Here is a 15,298-nt window from a genome sequence, read left to right as displayed (position 1 = left end):
CTAGTGGAGACCACTACTGGCAAGTAGCAAGGTAGTTTGGGCAGTAATGTGAGTCAGGGGAGAGGGAGTGGCTTTTACTGTGCTAGCGGATGTGCAGAAACAACGGAAGGTCAGGCTGCAACTGTGCTGCTCTACTTTCTATGGGTTCGCCGAGTTGCAGCTCTTTCCTTGTGTTGTGCTGATGCTGTGGTGCATCGTGCTCCGGATATCTTGGAGAGGCAGAGGAGGCTTATCGGGTCGGCTTGCGGCTGGGGAGGCTTAGCCTCCCCAAGCCTCTTATACCAGGCGCCTATGAAGAATATCCATACTGGGTCAGATCAATGGTTCATCTAGCCCAGTATCCTGCTTCCAACAGTGGCCAATCCTGGTCACAAGTACCTGACAGAAATCCAAATAGTAGCAACATTCCATGCTATCAGTCCCAGGACAAGCAGCGACTTCCCCAGGTCTGTCTCAATAGCAGACTATGGATGTTTCCTCCAGGAACTTTTCCAAACTTTTTAAAAACCCAGATACGTTAACCGCTGTTACCACATCCTCCAACAACGAGTTCCAGAGCTTAATTATTCTTTGAGTGAAAAAAATATTTCCTCCTATTTGTTTTAAAAGTACTTCCATGTAATTTCATTGAGTGGTCCCTGGTCTTGGTACTTTTTGAAAGAGTGAAAAATTGATTCACTTCTACCCGTTCTACACCACTCAGGATTTTATAGATCTCAATCATATCCTCCCCTCAGTTGTCTCTTTTCCAAGCTGAAGAACCCTAACCTCTTTAGCCTTTCCTTATATAGGAGGAGTTCCATTCCCTTTATCATTTTGGTTGCTCTTCTTTGAACCTTTTCTAATTCTGCCATATCCTTTTTATCTATTTTATTTATTTGTTGACATTTTTATCCCACATTATCCCAAAATGTGCTCAGGTTCAATGTGGCTTACATAACCATAGTACATTGAAAATTACAATGGAACATATGTTAACATTCGTGAAACACATCTAACAGTATTAGATCTCATGCTATGTAGGACTTAGTAAAGAATATGTGTGTATAACTCAGAGTGATATAATGTAAGAAGCATAAACAGTTAACTGAGTTCAATTCCGTTAAGGGCCCTTTAGCTGTACAATAGAAGATTATTGCAAGTTAGGAAGTGTTGAATCGGAAAATTCATTTAACTGGTACAAATTTATTCTTTTCCTCTTTGAAAGTTGATCTGAATAGATAGTTTTCAATAGGCAACAGAACATCACATAATTGTGTATGGATCCGATCTGTTTGGGTAAGGAATTCCAAATTTTGGTGCTTTGATAGGAAAAGTTGGAATTCTCTTTTAAATTAAGTTCTTGCAACAAGGAAAATGTAGAGTTGGATAATCTCTGGAAATTTTGGAAGCATACGTGATGGTAAGTCGATAAGATTATTCATATAGGATGGTGACATACCATATAGAATCTGGTAGATGAATACACTTAGTTTAAACTATATTCTTTCTTTTATTGGGAGTCAGTGTAAACTGAAATGAAGAGGTGTTGCTTTAGTGTAGTGTGGTGATCTGCAGATAAGATGAGCATCCATGTTTTGCGCAGTCTATAACTTTTTAAGGAGATAACTTTTAGTTCCTACATAGATGGAATTGCAGTAATCAAATTTTGTTAGGACTAATGATTGTACTAAGGAGTAAAAAACTGGTCTGGTAAAGAAGTGTCCTAGTCTTTTTACTTACCAAAGCGTATTGAAGATGCTAGAAACTACTTTAGAGATCTGTGTTTCAAAAGATAAGAATTGATCAATTGCTATCCCCTGAATTTTTCAAGGTGGCTTCTAGGGCATAAGTTATGCCATCAGTTGTGAAATGTTTAAGAGGAATGGGATGTTGAGGATTGGTTATTATTATGAACTTTGTTTTTTCTTTATTGCATTTTAGTTTGAAGTTGGATGCCTAGGATTCCATTAGAGTTTAACCTTGACTGATCTTAGTTGTAGTTTTGTTTAGTTCCTTTGCAAAATGAATGTAAACTGTGAAATCATCTATATGTATATATATATATATTTATCTATATATATATAAAATATATAAATGGCGAGTGACCGAACTCACTCGCAAATGCGCAGTAGAGACTTCCCTCTCTGTCCTGCCCCCGTCATCACGTATTGACGCGGGGGCAGGACAGAGAGGGAAACTGCACTCCCCCCCGAGGTCGCCGCCACCGGTAACCCCCCCCCGAGTCGCCGCCGCCACCCCTCTACCAGGCCCAGGCCCTCTGATCGCAATTAATTCAACTTACATCTCAGCAGCACGCAGATCAGCTGACCTCCGGTCGGCCTTCCTTCCCTGCCTGTGTCCCACCCTCGCTGATGGTATGTCACACGAGGGTGGGACACAGGCGGAGAAGGAAGGCCAGGCCGACGGGAGCTCAGCTGATCTGTGTGCTGCGGCGATGTAAGTTGAATTAATAGCGAACAGAGGGCCCGGGCCGGGTGGAGGGGTGGTGGCGACTCCGGGGGTGGGGGCACTGGTAGCAGCGACCTCGGGGGGGGGGGGGGGGGAGGGGGCAGCGGCGACCTCGGGGGGGGGCCTTGGAAAACCCCCATTCCAATAGTAGCCCATTTTAACGGGCTTAACGGCTAGTATATATACAGTATATACAGACGATATATATATATATATGTGTGTGTGTGTGTGTGTGTAGAATCCATTTGCTTCTAGTATGTAGCCTACTGGAGCCATCATTAAATTAAATAAGATTGTTGATAAGGGAGAACCCTGTGGCACTCCACAGCAAGAGGACCAAGGACAGGAAATTATGCCTGACTGTTTTACCCTATAAGATCTGGATTTTAAGAAGCCAAAGAACCACTTTAGAACAGCTCCACAGATGCCATAATGATGCAAGAGATTTAACAGGATCTTATGATCATCAGTATCAAAGGCACTGGACATATCAAACTGGAGAATTCAAATGTTTTGAGATACGGCGACCAGAATTGAATGCAGTATTCAAGGTGAGGTTGAACCATGGAGCAATACAGAGGCATTATAATATTCTTGGTCTTATTTTCATCCCTTTCCTAATAATTCCTAGCATCCTGTTTAATTTTTTGGCTACCACCACACACTGGGCAGAAGATTTCAGAGTATTGCCTACAATGACACCTAGATCTTTTTCTTGAGTGCTGGCTCCTAAGGTGGATCCTAGCATCAGGTAACTATGATGTGGATTATTCTTCCCAATGTGCATCACTTTGCATTTGTCCATATTAAATTTCATTTGCCATTTGAATGCCCAGTCGTCCAGTTTCCTAAGGTCTTCCTGCAATTTTTCACAATCCGCATGTGCTTTGACAACTTTGAATAGTTTTGTGTCATCTGCAGATTTAATCACCTCCCTCATTACTCTGTTTTTCAGATCATTTATAAATATGTTAAATAGCACTGGTCCCAATACAGATCCCTGTGGCACTCCACTACTCACCCTCCTCCATTGAGAAAAATGACCATTTAACAATACCCTCTGTTTTCTGACCAATAACCAATTCCTAATCCATAGAAGGACATTGCCTCCTATTCCATGACTTTTTAATTTTGTCAGGAGTCTCTCATGAGGAACTTTGTCAAATTTTTCTGAAAATCTAGATATACTACATCAACCGGCTCACCTTTATCTACATGTTTATTTATGCTTTCAAAGAAATGAAGCAAATTGTTGAGAGAAGACTTTCCTTGGTTGAACCCATGCTGACTCTTTATAATAGTTTCCATTATTTTGCCCAGCACTGAAGTCAGGCTGAATAGATGAGTTTTCAATAGGCTACAGAACATCATAATTGCTACAGTAAATTTCTTTAGTGACTCCAATCCAGATATCAGATCAAATTTGATCATGTTACGATCACTGTTTCTCAGTGTATCCAACACCGTTACCTCTTGTACCATGCCCTGCATTCTACCAAGTACTAGATCCAAAATAGCTCCCCCTCTTGTCGGTTCTTGTACCAGTTGCTCCAAGAAGCAGTCATTTATTACATCTAAGAATTTTACCACCCTATCTCCCTGATGTAGCATTTATCCAGTCAATATTGGGGTAATTGAAATCAGAACTCAAAGACAAAATCACCTCTCTTCTATTCAAGGTACCTCTTACTGTCTTGCAATCCCAAAAGAATGTGGAGAAAAAAGACCTCAGAAACAACGGGGCTTTAAAACAAACAGCCACAGCTGATAGTAGTGAAAAGCTCCCCTTCAATCACTGGTCAGAAAAACTCCACAATCATAATAATTACAAATGATTGCAAACAATAGACAGAGCAAGGAAATGAACAGGCCATAAAAGGGCAAGTCAATTAAAGTTTTCAGCAATACAGTTCAGTGTATCAACAGTAATGGCAATAATGCACCCATAAAAAGCAACTCTCAAAATACTCTCTGAAGGCTGAAAAAACAATAGAAATTCCCAACAGGAACCCTGTTTCACCAACATGGCATCCTCAGGAGAAACTGGCAACTGAACAGACTCAAAATGGCTGGAGGAGAGATCAAACATAATGATGTCAGTGCAAGGACCAATCACAGCATACCCACCAATTAAAAAAAAATGCTGCCCACTCAATTGCAGAATTTAAGCCTCCTGGGGACACTGTGTTAAATTTAAATATCCACTGCTGTTCTCTCTGCCTCAATTTATGATGAGCATCACCCCTACGATCACTCAAAGGCAGTTATTCAAGGTTCAAGTAACTTGCCTGTAACTTGTCTGTGCTCAGTCAGCCTGGTTTTAAGTTGATGAGAAGTCTAGCCAAGATAATGCAGATTGCAAGGGCATGTAAGCAAATAGATCACATAGCTTGAAGTGCAAGACATCACTAATCTCAAAGTAACAGTAATGCCAGTATTAGTATCTGTAAAAGCTGATGCTTCAGTCATTACAGCACAAACAGAGCAATGACCATGGTGGAAGCTTGAAATCACCCATTATAATAATGTTGCCCAATTTGCCAGCTTTCCTAAAGTCTGTAAACATCTGTTTATCTGTCTGTTCATTCTGTCCTGGTGGATGGGTAGTACAGCCCCACAAGTATACTCTTTCCCTTCACACATGGAATTTCTATCCACAAGGATTCCACGCCGCTATTTCATGTAGAATATTTATTTTGTTTGACTCAATTCCCTCTTTAACATGTGGCGGGGCATTTTCGAATGGGGACGACCATCTCTAAGGGTGCCCATCTCTACGGATGGTGCCGCGAAGGGGCGGGGCAACCCGTATTATCGAAACAAGATGGACGTCCATCTTTCGTTTTGATAATACAGTCGGGGACGCCCAAATCTTGACATTTAGGTCGACCTTAGAGATGGTCGGCCTTAGGTCGTTTTTGAGATGGTTGTCCTCGGTTTTCGGCGATAATGGAAACCAAAGACGTCTATCTCAAAAAACATCCAAATCCAAGCCCTTTGGTCGTAGAAGGAGCCAGAATTTGTAGTGCACTGCTCCCCCTCATGTGCCAGGACACCAACCGGGCACCCTAGGGGGCACTGCAGTGGACTTTACAAATTGCTCCCAGGTGCATAGCTCCCTTACCTTGGGTGCTGAGCCCCCCAAACCGCCCCCAGGTCTGCCTGCCTGAAGTACACTGCACCCACTACAACTGCTCCAGGTACCTGTATACTGCTGCGATGGACCTGAGTATGGCATTTGAGGCTGGCAAAGAGGCTGGCAAAAAAGTATTTTTAAACTTTTTTTTATGGTGGGATGGGGTTAGTGACCACTGGAGAGTAAGAGGAGGTCATCCCAGATTCCCTCCGGTGGTCATCTGGTCAGTTCGGGCACCTTTTTGAGGCTTAGTCATGAAAAAAAATGGACCAAGTAAAGTTGGCCAAGTGCTCATCAGGATGCCCTTCTTTTTTCTATTATTGGCCGAGGTTGACCATCTCCTAATCAAGCCCCAATCCCGCCTTCGCTACCCTGCCGTGAACTTTGGTCGTCCCCACGACGGAAAGCAGTCAAGGGTGTCCAAAAATCGGCTTTCGATTATGTCGATTTGGACGACCTTGCGAGAAGGACGCCCATCTCCCGATTTGTGTCGAAAGATGGGCGTCCTTCTCTTTCGAAAATAAGCGTGATAGTGCAATCGCCCCTCCAATTTGATCCACTCTATCATTTCAATATAATTTGTACCTTGATAACACAGTGTCCCATTGATTGTCCTTTTTTTCTATCAGGTCTCTGAGATGCCTATTATATCAACCCCTTCATTTAGTGCTATATATTCCAACTGTCCCATCTTATTTTCTAGGCTTTTAGCATTTGTATATAGACACTTCAAGTTGTGTTTTTATTTTCTTGCATCTACAAGGTGCTTTGAAGTTGATGGGGATAATTTGCATCCTTTACTCTGTTCTCCCATTAAACACTTCTGGCTTTCTTTCACCATTATAGAAACCTCTCTATTGGGATTCCTTATAGATCCTGTTTCAATAGTGTCCTTTGAGTATACTCCACACCGAACCATGAGCTCCTGGGCAACTGTTGGGTTTCAAGCTGGACATCACCAGTACATGGACGTCCATGTCTCATGTATTTTAGAACAGGCTGTACATGTAACACCAGGTACCTCCTTTAGTAATCAATAAAACAATAATCAAATAAATTACCAATGTATCATATCACTCAGACTTTTCCAGGAGTATGATAAATTACTGATCTTGGAACATGCTAGGGACTACCGTAACCAAACAGTTCAGTGTCCTCCTGGAGCTATATACTTAAGCTTCATCTGCAGCAGCATCTTGTTCATTAATGACTTGAATTTTAAACTCGATATGCTGTATACATGTTGCAAACCCCAGCTGTCCAGAAATGTACTAGTCTCATTCAGATCATGTAACCATGGAAACTAAAGATATTTTCTATATATCATAATCTGATTGTAAAAATGCAATCAAACTGTTTTTGAAGCTGTTAGTTTTCTGCAGTGGATTGTCACTTATAAAAGTACAAATTATGTGAGGGATTTTGATGAGGGGAAGGGGCTGTACATAATACAAGGTCGGTTTATTTTCCTAAGAAACAGGTGCCCTTCTGTAGCCAGATTATTAGAATATTTCTAGATGTTGCTACAGCAATTCAGCTTAAAAGAAGGACTTTTCTACAATTAAAAACTAAGGGGTCCTTTTACTAAGCGGTGGTAAGCACTAACACAAGCTTCCTGCACACCAAAATGCACTCAGGCGCCCTGTGGTAGTTCAGGCATCTGTGCACGCTTCCCTGGGGGTGTGTTTGGGGGGGGGGGGCAGAGAGTATGTATGCCCAGCACTAATCGGTTAACACAGCTACATTGCTGCACACCAACCAATTAACGCTTGTTTAGTGCGTGAGCCCTTTCTGCCTACTAAATAGGTGTCGCTAAGGGCTAATACGCCAGAAGCGTAGCCAGGTTATGATGCCAAGGGGAATGGAGAGTGGACTACGTAGGCACATGAGCACACAATGTAGGCGTGATGGACTGCTGAAAAATAGGCGCCAGTGCCCCACCTATCTGCACCTCTGTCACACGCTAATGGTTACGCACTAATTTGGAAATTAGCGACTGAAAAGCAACACTGGGCCTTCAAGACTGAGACAAGACATCGCAAATTTATTACCAATAGCATGTTTAGTATTGAACAAGTTTTGCTATATATGTAATTAATTTTTGTATACAATTTTATATACTTTTATTGTTTATAATTATTTAATTTCATAAATAGAAGTATTCTCTCTATTGTTGATTGTTCAGACAAAGTCGTAATGATACCACATATACATAATCAAATCACAATGATGTTTTCTAACCACAATGTTTATTACCTTTTTAATATAGTACAGAATTAATATTATTATTTTTTATTTTTTATTGTCATTGCACTGTTTGATTACATTTATGATTCTTAATTATTTTATTTTTAAAAACATGATCTGTATGTTTTCTATATGTTTTGTTGCTAGACCCCTGAGGCAGGCGTTGTTTTACGCTGAAACATGGCCCGTGTTGGGTCATTCACTAATAAAACACTCCTGTTGTCTCAGTCTTGAAGGCCCAGTGTTGCTTTTTTGTTTGTGTACTTTTTATGTATGCTGGTTACCCTCTCTGTTTGACTTGAATTTAGTGACTGGCCATTAATGGGAAAAATGGAAATGTGGCCATTTTACAGCCATGCTAAAAGTGGCCTCAGCATGCGGGGAAACCCACACGCTAATCATAGTGCAGGGCCACCTTTTAGTGCAGCTTAGTACAAGGACCTCTAAGGTACTAGCTATAGGTGCTACCTTTTTCATAGTAACATATACATAGTAACATAGTAGATGATGGCAGAAAAAGACCTTCACGGTCCATCCAGTCTGCCCAACAAGATAAACTTACACGTGCCATTTTTTGTGTATACCTTACCTTGATTTGTACCTGTCTTTTTCAGGGCACAGACCGCATAAGTCTGCCCAGCACTATCCCCGCCCCCAACCACTCGCCCCGCCTCCCACCACCGGCTCTGGCACAGACTGTATAAGTCTGCCCAGCACTATCCCCGCCTCCCAACTGCCAGCCCCACCTCCCACCACCGGCTCTGACACAGACCGTATAAGTCTGCCCAGCACTATCCCCGTCTCCCAACCACCAGCCCCGCCTCCTACCACCGGCTCTGGCACAGACCGTATATGTTTGCCCAGCACTAATCCCCACCTCCCAACCACCAGCCCTGCCTCCCACCACCGGTTAAGCTTCTGGGGATCCCTTCCTTCTGAGCAGGATTCCTTTATGTTTATCCCATGCATGTTTGAATTCCATTACCGTTTTCCTCTCCACCGCCTTCCCGCGGGAGGGCATTCCAAGCATTCACCACTCTCTCCGTGAAAAAATACTTCCTGACATTTTTCTATTGTCTGCCCCCCTTCAATCTCATTTCATGTCCTCTAGTTCTACCACCTTCCCATCTCCGGAAAAGGTTTTTTCCTTAAGTATCCTTGCAAATGTTTAGTCTCCTATCAAAATAGTCAGTATATTATTATTATTTATTATTTATGACATTTTTTACCCCACATTAGCTTGAGAGTGACTCAGGTTCAATGTGGTTTACATAATGAACAATTAAATGAATGATACATATTAAAAAATTACATAAACAGATTATAAAGTACAATAAATAATGCTATAACATTGGCTTTGTAAAACAAATATAACATATATAGTGAATTAACCTGGATGCAACTGCTCTTAAGGGTAGATGGATAGAGAAGAAGATTAAATCATAATTAAGTTTGTAAACAAAGAAGTGTAGATGAATAAATATGGGTTCAATTAGGGCTAGATAGGATTAGAGAGGAAAGAAGAAGTGAAATTAACTGTATGAATGGATAATGTTCAAATAGAATTCTTAGTTTTCTGAAAGGCTAAATTGAAAAAAAACATATTTTTTGATGCAGTGCAACTGGAAGCTTTTTTATGAGTAAGAAATTGGTTGAACAGGATTATGTTACTTGGATTGTTTTCTCAGGATTGGGAGAGTAAATAGGGATATAATTAAAAAAAGAAAGAAAAATTGCCTCTAACTTAGCTATTTTTTGTTTTGAAATTTTGAAGTAGCTGTTTCCCCATGATGTGGACTTTATACCTATGGTTTTCCTGTGGTATATATGTATATATTTTTTGAGTTAACATGCTTTTGAGGTGTTATGTTGAGTTGAGCAAGAGTAGTGGGAACTAAAGCCAAAGTCGGGCAAACTTCTATGCTGTGTCCCGCAAATGAGGGTGCTGTACATCGCAGGGGGGAGAGGAAGACATCTTGAATGGTAAGTTGGACACTGTCAGCAATACTTGGGGATGATATATGATTATAACCAAGACTCCCATCATGTTTGGCTGCCTATATGGTTGACATGGTGGAAGCTTGACAACCAATGTTTAAGAATGGGTGGCAGGTGCAGCTCTGACCACCTTGTTAGACAGAATAGATAGACCGTGTGGGTCTTTATCTGCCATCATTTATTGTATTACTATATTATAAACCTTAGAAAGTTCTATAATGCAAAGCATCATGGTTAAAATGCTTTTCACTGCTGTGCATGATGGAATTAATTTAGTAAATGTTAGTGTACAAAGAGAGTGAAATAAGGTTAGTGAAGGGTGACTATATTTTTACTTGGCAGTTTAAGGGGGTTATCATCCATTTTTCACCTTGCTAATAAAGAGGTTCATTACTAATGCAAAATGACTGTTGTAATGAGCAGTCAAACTTACATCTTGCTAGTCAAATTCAGCTTTGGTTAGAAGGAAAAGGTCAGCTTTTTCTATTTCTTCATCAACATATTTCTCTTGGTACGATATGGATCTTATCAAGGCTCTGCAGTTCCAGGGAATATTACTGGTAGGTGTCTTGGAAATATACCAAAAGATATGTAACTTTAAATAACATGTATAAAAATAATGCATGAAAGGTGTTTGTATTTAATTAGCTTTTTGTAAAAACTGTTTAAGACCTTAGTTACTTAATGCTTGGCAATATCACTGTGATTATGGTAAATGCTCACATAATATATCAATTAGCATTAGATATCCATCAGCTGCCATTTAGAGGAAGACAGGTGACTGATAAAATACTTGGCAGAAATTCTCCTGCATCCCAGGCTTACAGATAACAAGTTCTCCTTATTAATTCTTATTTAAAACTATATTGTTTTAAAAATTAACAGAACCCAGTTTCTGTGTACATTACAACCTTCCCAATCCAACACGGGTCTTAAGTCAATGGTCCATGTCAGGCTACTGCAATGCCCTTCATTTAAGAGGTTTACCTACGTCAGAGGAGGGCGGGCCCAGGAAGAAAGAAGGGACGTCTGAGGAGGCCTTCTGACTCGCCGATCAGCTGTTCTTGCCCGTGCAGCAGAGGTGAGAGGCGCTGCACGGGCCCGTAAGGCAAAGGGGAGGGGTCGTTGGAGGGGGGGAGTGGCAGCCACGACCAAAGGGGGGGGGCGGCGGGGGGGGGGGCACGGGACCAGAGCATGGCGGGAGGTGGAGCTAGTGTGGGAGAAGACACAGGAAGGGAGGAGGGCCGGCCCGGGGCTGGGGCTGCCAAAATTTGAGTTTTTTCGTGCGGGGGGGGGGGGGGGGGGACGGCGACCTCGGGCAGGGGGGGGCAAGGACGGCCATACAGGACGCTCCTCATGAGCGCCTTTGCCCCCCCCCCCACCCTTTTTTTATTTTTGTTTTGATTTGGGAGCCATGTGCTTGTGTTTTGGCTGTTTGTGGCATGCGCAGAGCAGCTAACATAACGATTGGCTACTCTGCGCATGCTTTAGGGGCCGATTACCGATGTGTATTGTGATTCTTTGATACATTGTACTTTTCAGTACCAATCCGAGCATGTGTGACTTGTTGTTTTGGTGCATTCTTCGTTTTTTAAAAATCGTTAGGGACTTTAACGATTTAGATTTTTTAACGTTTGCTTGATGCATCTGCCTCCTAGTGTTTAGCACTCGATAAAAACACTAGCACACCTTAGTACAGAGGGCCCTAAATTTTGAAAATGGCAGTCATTATGTGAGTGTGCATGTGAGCCTTTAATCCACCACAGCTAAAAAGGTGTTCAACAACTGCACTATCAGAAAATGGATTGTTCAGTCTGATAAAAAGTTCCTTCAAATCAGGCCAGGCTGCAATATTACTGATACCTTTTAACTGGATCTGCAGGTAACTTCCTTATAGCAAAGAATGCTTTATCATCATCGTTGTCATTATCATCTGCATTAGTGGTACTGCATCTTCATCTTTGCTATTATCATTGTCATGCTGTCCAAGTACAGAAGGCTTTTGTCAGGACTGTGGTCATGACTCCACTTTCAGTCTCACCTTGTCTTCCGGTGGTCAGCTTCAGAGGTGGCTCCAGTCTGTTCTTTTTCTTTGCATTGTTGCCCTTGCTGCCACTTCCTGTGTGTTCCAAGCCTCATTCTGGTGTTCAGTGTGTTTCAAGCCTCCGTCCTTTAGTGCTTCCATTTCCTGTATGTTCTAAGCCTTGCTCTGGTGTTCAGTGTGTTTCCTGCCTTTGTCCTGTAGTTGTGACATTATCAGTGAGGGCCTTTATAAGGAAGTTCAGGACATTCATTTAGGGCCTTTGCAAAGCCAAAGGTCTCCAGCTTCCTAGTTAGTGTGCCTGTGTGGAACTTCAGCTTTAGTTCTTCTGTTTGTCTCTGTGCTAGGGATAGCCCTTCTGCTTAGTTCTTCTGTCTCTGTGTGCTAGGGTTAGCACTTCTGCTTAGTTCTTCTGTCTGTCTGTGTGCTAGGGTTAGTACTTTTGTTTTAGTTCTGTTTGTCTGTGTGCAAGGCTTAGCACTTCTGCCTTAGTTCTTCAGCTTGTCTGTGTGTTGGTGTTAGTACTTCTGTCTTGGTTTGCCTATTTGTTCTCTTGTATGTTTGTGTGGCCATGTGGCCCAGCTTTGAGCTAAGCCTAGTCTGTCTTACCTTGAACGCTGCCTAGTCTGCCTTGCCTAGAGGTTGTTCCAGTCCTGTTCTTCCAGTCCTGTCTGCCTACAGCTTCAGCTCCAGTCCTGTTGTTCCAATCCTGCCTGCCTTCAGCTTCAGTTTCAACCCCAGTCCTGTTGTTCCATTCCTGCCTGCCTTCAGCTTCAGCTCCAGTCCTGTTGTTCCAGTCCTGCCTGCCTTCAGTTTCAGTTCCAATCCTGCTGTTCCAGTCTTGCTTGTTTAATCCAGTCCTGGTTGGAGGGTCTTGCCTGCTGCTGCCTCTCGTCGACAGCAGCCCAAGAGCTCACGTTGTTCCTGAGTCCGTGACAGTTTGCTTAAAGCCTGAGACCGTGACAGCTTTCATAAAGTTTAAATTATTGTCTGTTGTTGTCTAAACTATTTTTCGTCTGATGGCAACCTTTGAATATCTTCAAGAACTGATGCAAGAATGTCATATATATGGAAACACTTCAGTCTTAAGGCCAGACAAGCAGACTATCAATCCAATGGACTGTCCCGCCAATGTAAAATTTTCCATGGGATGTCCAACAGTCTGTTGTGATAGAAACATATGTCTTTCACCAAGAACTGCAACCAGTTTCAGCTTCATCTCCACTCATCTGTTCCTGCACATATCCAGTTGAGCTTGGGGGTGTGTCAATGGTCCAGAATAGTGATCCAGGGATTGGGAGAGAATCTTACTCTGTTCTCAGTTTCTACTCAGCCCTTCAGTCCAGGAACCACACACTTCTCCGAGGGCTTTATAGAAACTTTTATTGAAAAAATACTGCAACAGGCAGCAATTGCAGATCCAACTTAAACGGAAAACATCCACTTAGTATCAAAGCAGTCTAATTCAATTTCTTCTGTTGCTGTGCTTGAGAGCTTCCTTACCACTCTCCGTCTCGGGTTATTTACTAGGCAAACTTGGGCTTGGGGCTATGTACATATATACAAGGCTCCTGTCCATCCCTATCCTGTATAGTTTATTCCCAAAGGTTGTACTCCTCTCCTCTGTATTGAACCGCCTGTGAAGTTTCAGACCCCTCCTCGATCTGACCCTCCACTCTTTTGATCCACCCTGGTCCTGGGATGAGTTCTCCCTAGCTCTGGTCCCCTGCTCCCGGGTTGGGCCTCCACCTGGGGAAAAGAAGTGGTTAGTGGGTTCAGAGACCCTCTTCTCCTCCCAGGAACTCAGTCTCTGTTATAGCTTCCCTGTGGGATGTAAGTTGGCAGTTAGAACGGCCCCTGAGAGCCCTTAGTTCCCACGGCACTTTCCAAAATTAATTCACTTCACAGTCCGGTGAGTTATATGAAAACAACTGGAACTTTGATTAACTGTCAGCACTGATGGTTCATATCAGAGAAATGGATCACAGTCCAATATAAACTTGGCTTGATTTTAGCAGAGTATTTATAAGAATGCAGATTAGGAATATATACACTTTGTGGATGCCTCTCCTTGTCCACCCCTTCCCATTGACAATCCACTCCACATGGGCTGTGTGGCTCCTGTGTACAGGTTCTGGACTCAGGTGTCCCAGCTCCCCTACGAGATGGAACTCTCCCTAGTTCCTATATCCTGCTCCTGGATGTGACTCCCTTGACCTATGCTCCAGAGCTCCTGACAGTCTCTGTCCGTCTTGACTATGACTAATCTCCTTTTCCTAAATCCACAGGTTGTCATTTCTTAATCAGGGACTCCCTTTTCTCTATCCACTGATCTAATGGCAGGGGACACTTGGACCACCAAAAGACCATGTGCAAGCCTGTGGTAATACGTTTATTACCTCCTAACTCCTCCCAATATGTCACTTATCCCCTTTGCCGCACCATCTTGCTGCATGTTATTCTCTAACCCATTCCCTAAGGCTGGGCTTACTCCCCACCCCAGTGACCTTCTACCAAGGCTCTATCCTCTCAGTAACCCCCTACAACAGGAGGGGATTACACTTGTTTTTTGGGGGAAAGGAATTTGGAGTGGGTGGGAGAGGCAGGATTTATAGATAGGGGCTTTGTATAAAAGTACAAATCAAGGTTTCACACTGTGTTAGTGTTATTTTGGGGGACCAGTTTTGCTGTTTGAGGTTTACGATACTTGTTGCTTGTCTTGATGTGCATTTTTCTTGTTTGTACTGTTAGTGTCCTTTAATAAACAGATGAAGATCCAGCAACTTTAGTAACAGAACTAAGGCCAATGCCGGGCAGACTTCTACAGTCTGTGTCCTGTAAATGGCAAAAGATAGATGAAGATCAAGTCTATATATTGTAAATCACTCTATTATCATAGGCTACAACTGAGAGTGCTGTGTATCTTAAGGGGGAGGGGAAGACATCTTAATGTTGAAATGAGCAAGGTAACTACAGTTAGCAATACTTTTGGTTTTAACCTATATTGTTCCAAGACTGCATCATATTTAACTGTCTGTAGGTGGTTGGCATGATGACAAATTGCCAACCAGCGTTTAATCATGAATGACTACAATCTGCACAGAGTGGTGGGTACGGCTCTGTGAATGGAAACCCATGCAGAAATGAAATAGAAAAGGGAGAGAAACAGAAGTCTGCCATTTTGTTTTCACCATCTGGGCTCACATGAATTTTTAAGTGATATAACGGTGTCATAGTTTGGGAAACACTATTCTAAAGGAAAGAATTGAAGCAGGAAGAATGTTAAGAAAAATAAAATTCCATCCACTTAAATCAAATACATAATTAACCTTGTATGTAACTCTTCTGTATGTAACTCTTCCTCCCGCCACGTAACTTCTCCTTACTGGTTTGAAAGTGGATTACTACATTTTTTTTTTTTACAA

Source organism: Microcaecilia unicolor, chromosome 9 (genome assembly GCF_901765095.1).
Source record: "Microcaecilia unicolor chromosome 9, aMicUni1.1, whole genome shotgun sequence".
NCBI classification, from domain to species: Eukaryota; Metazoa; Chordata; class Amphibia; order Gymnophiona; family Siphonopidae; genus Microcaecilia; species Microcaecilia unicolor.
The sequence above is the reverse complement of the archived record's forward strand: the minus strand, read 5'-3'. Positions refer to the sequence as shown.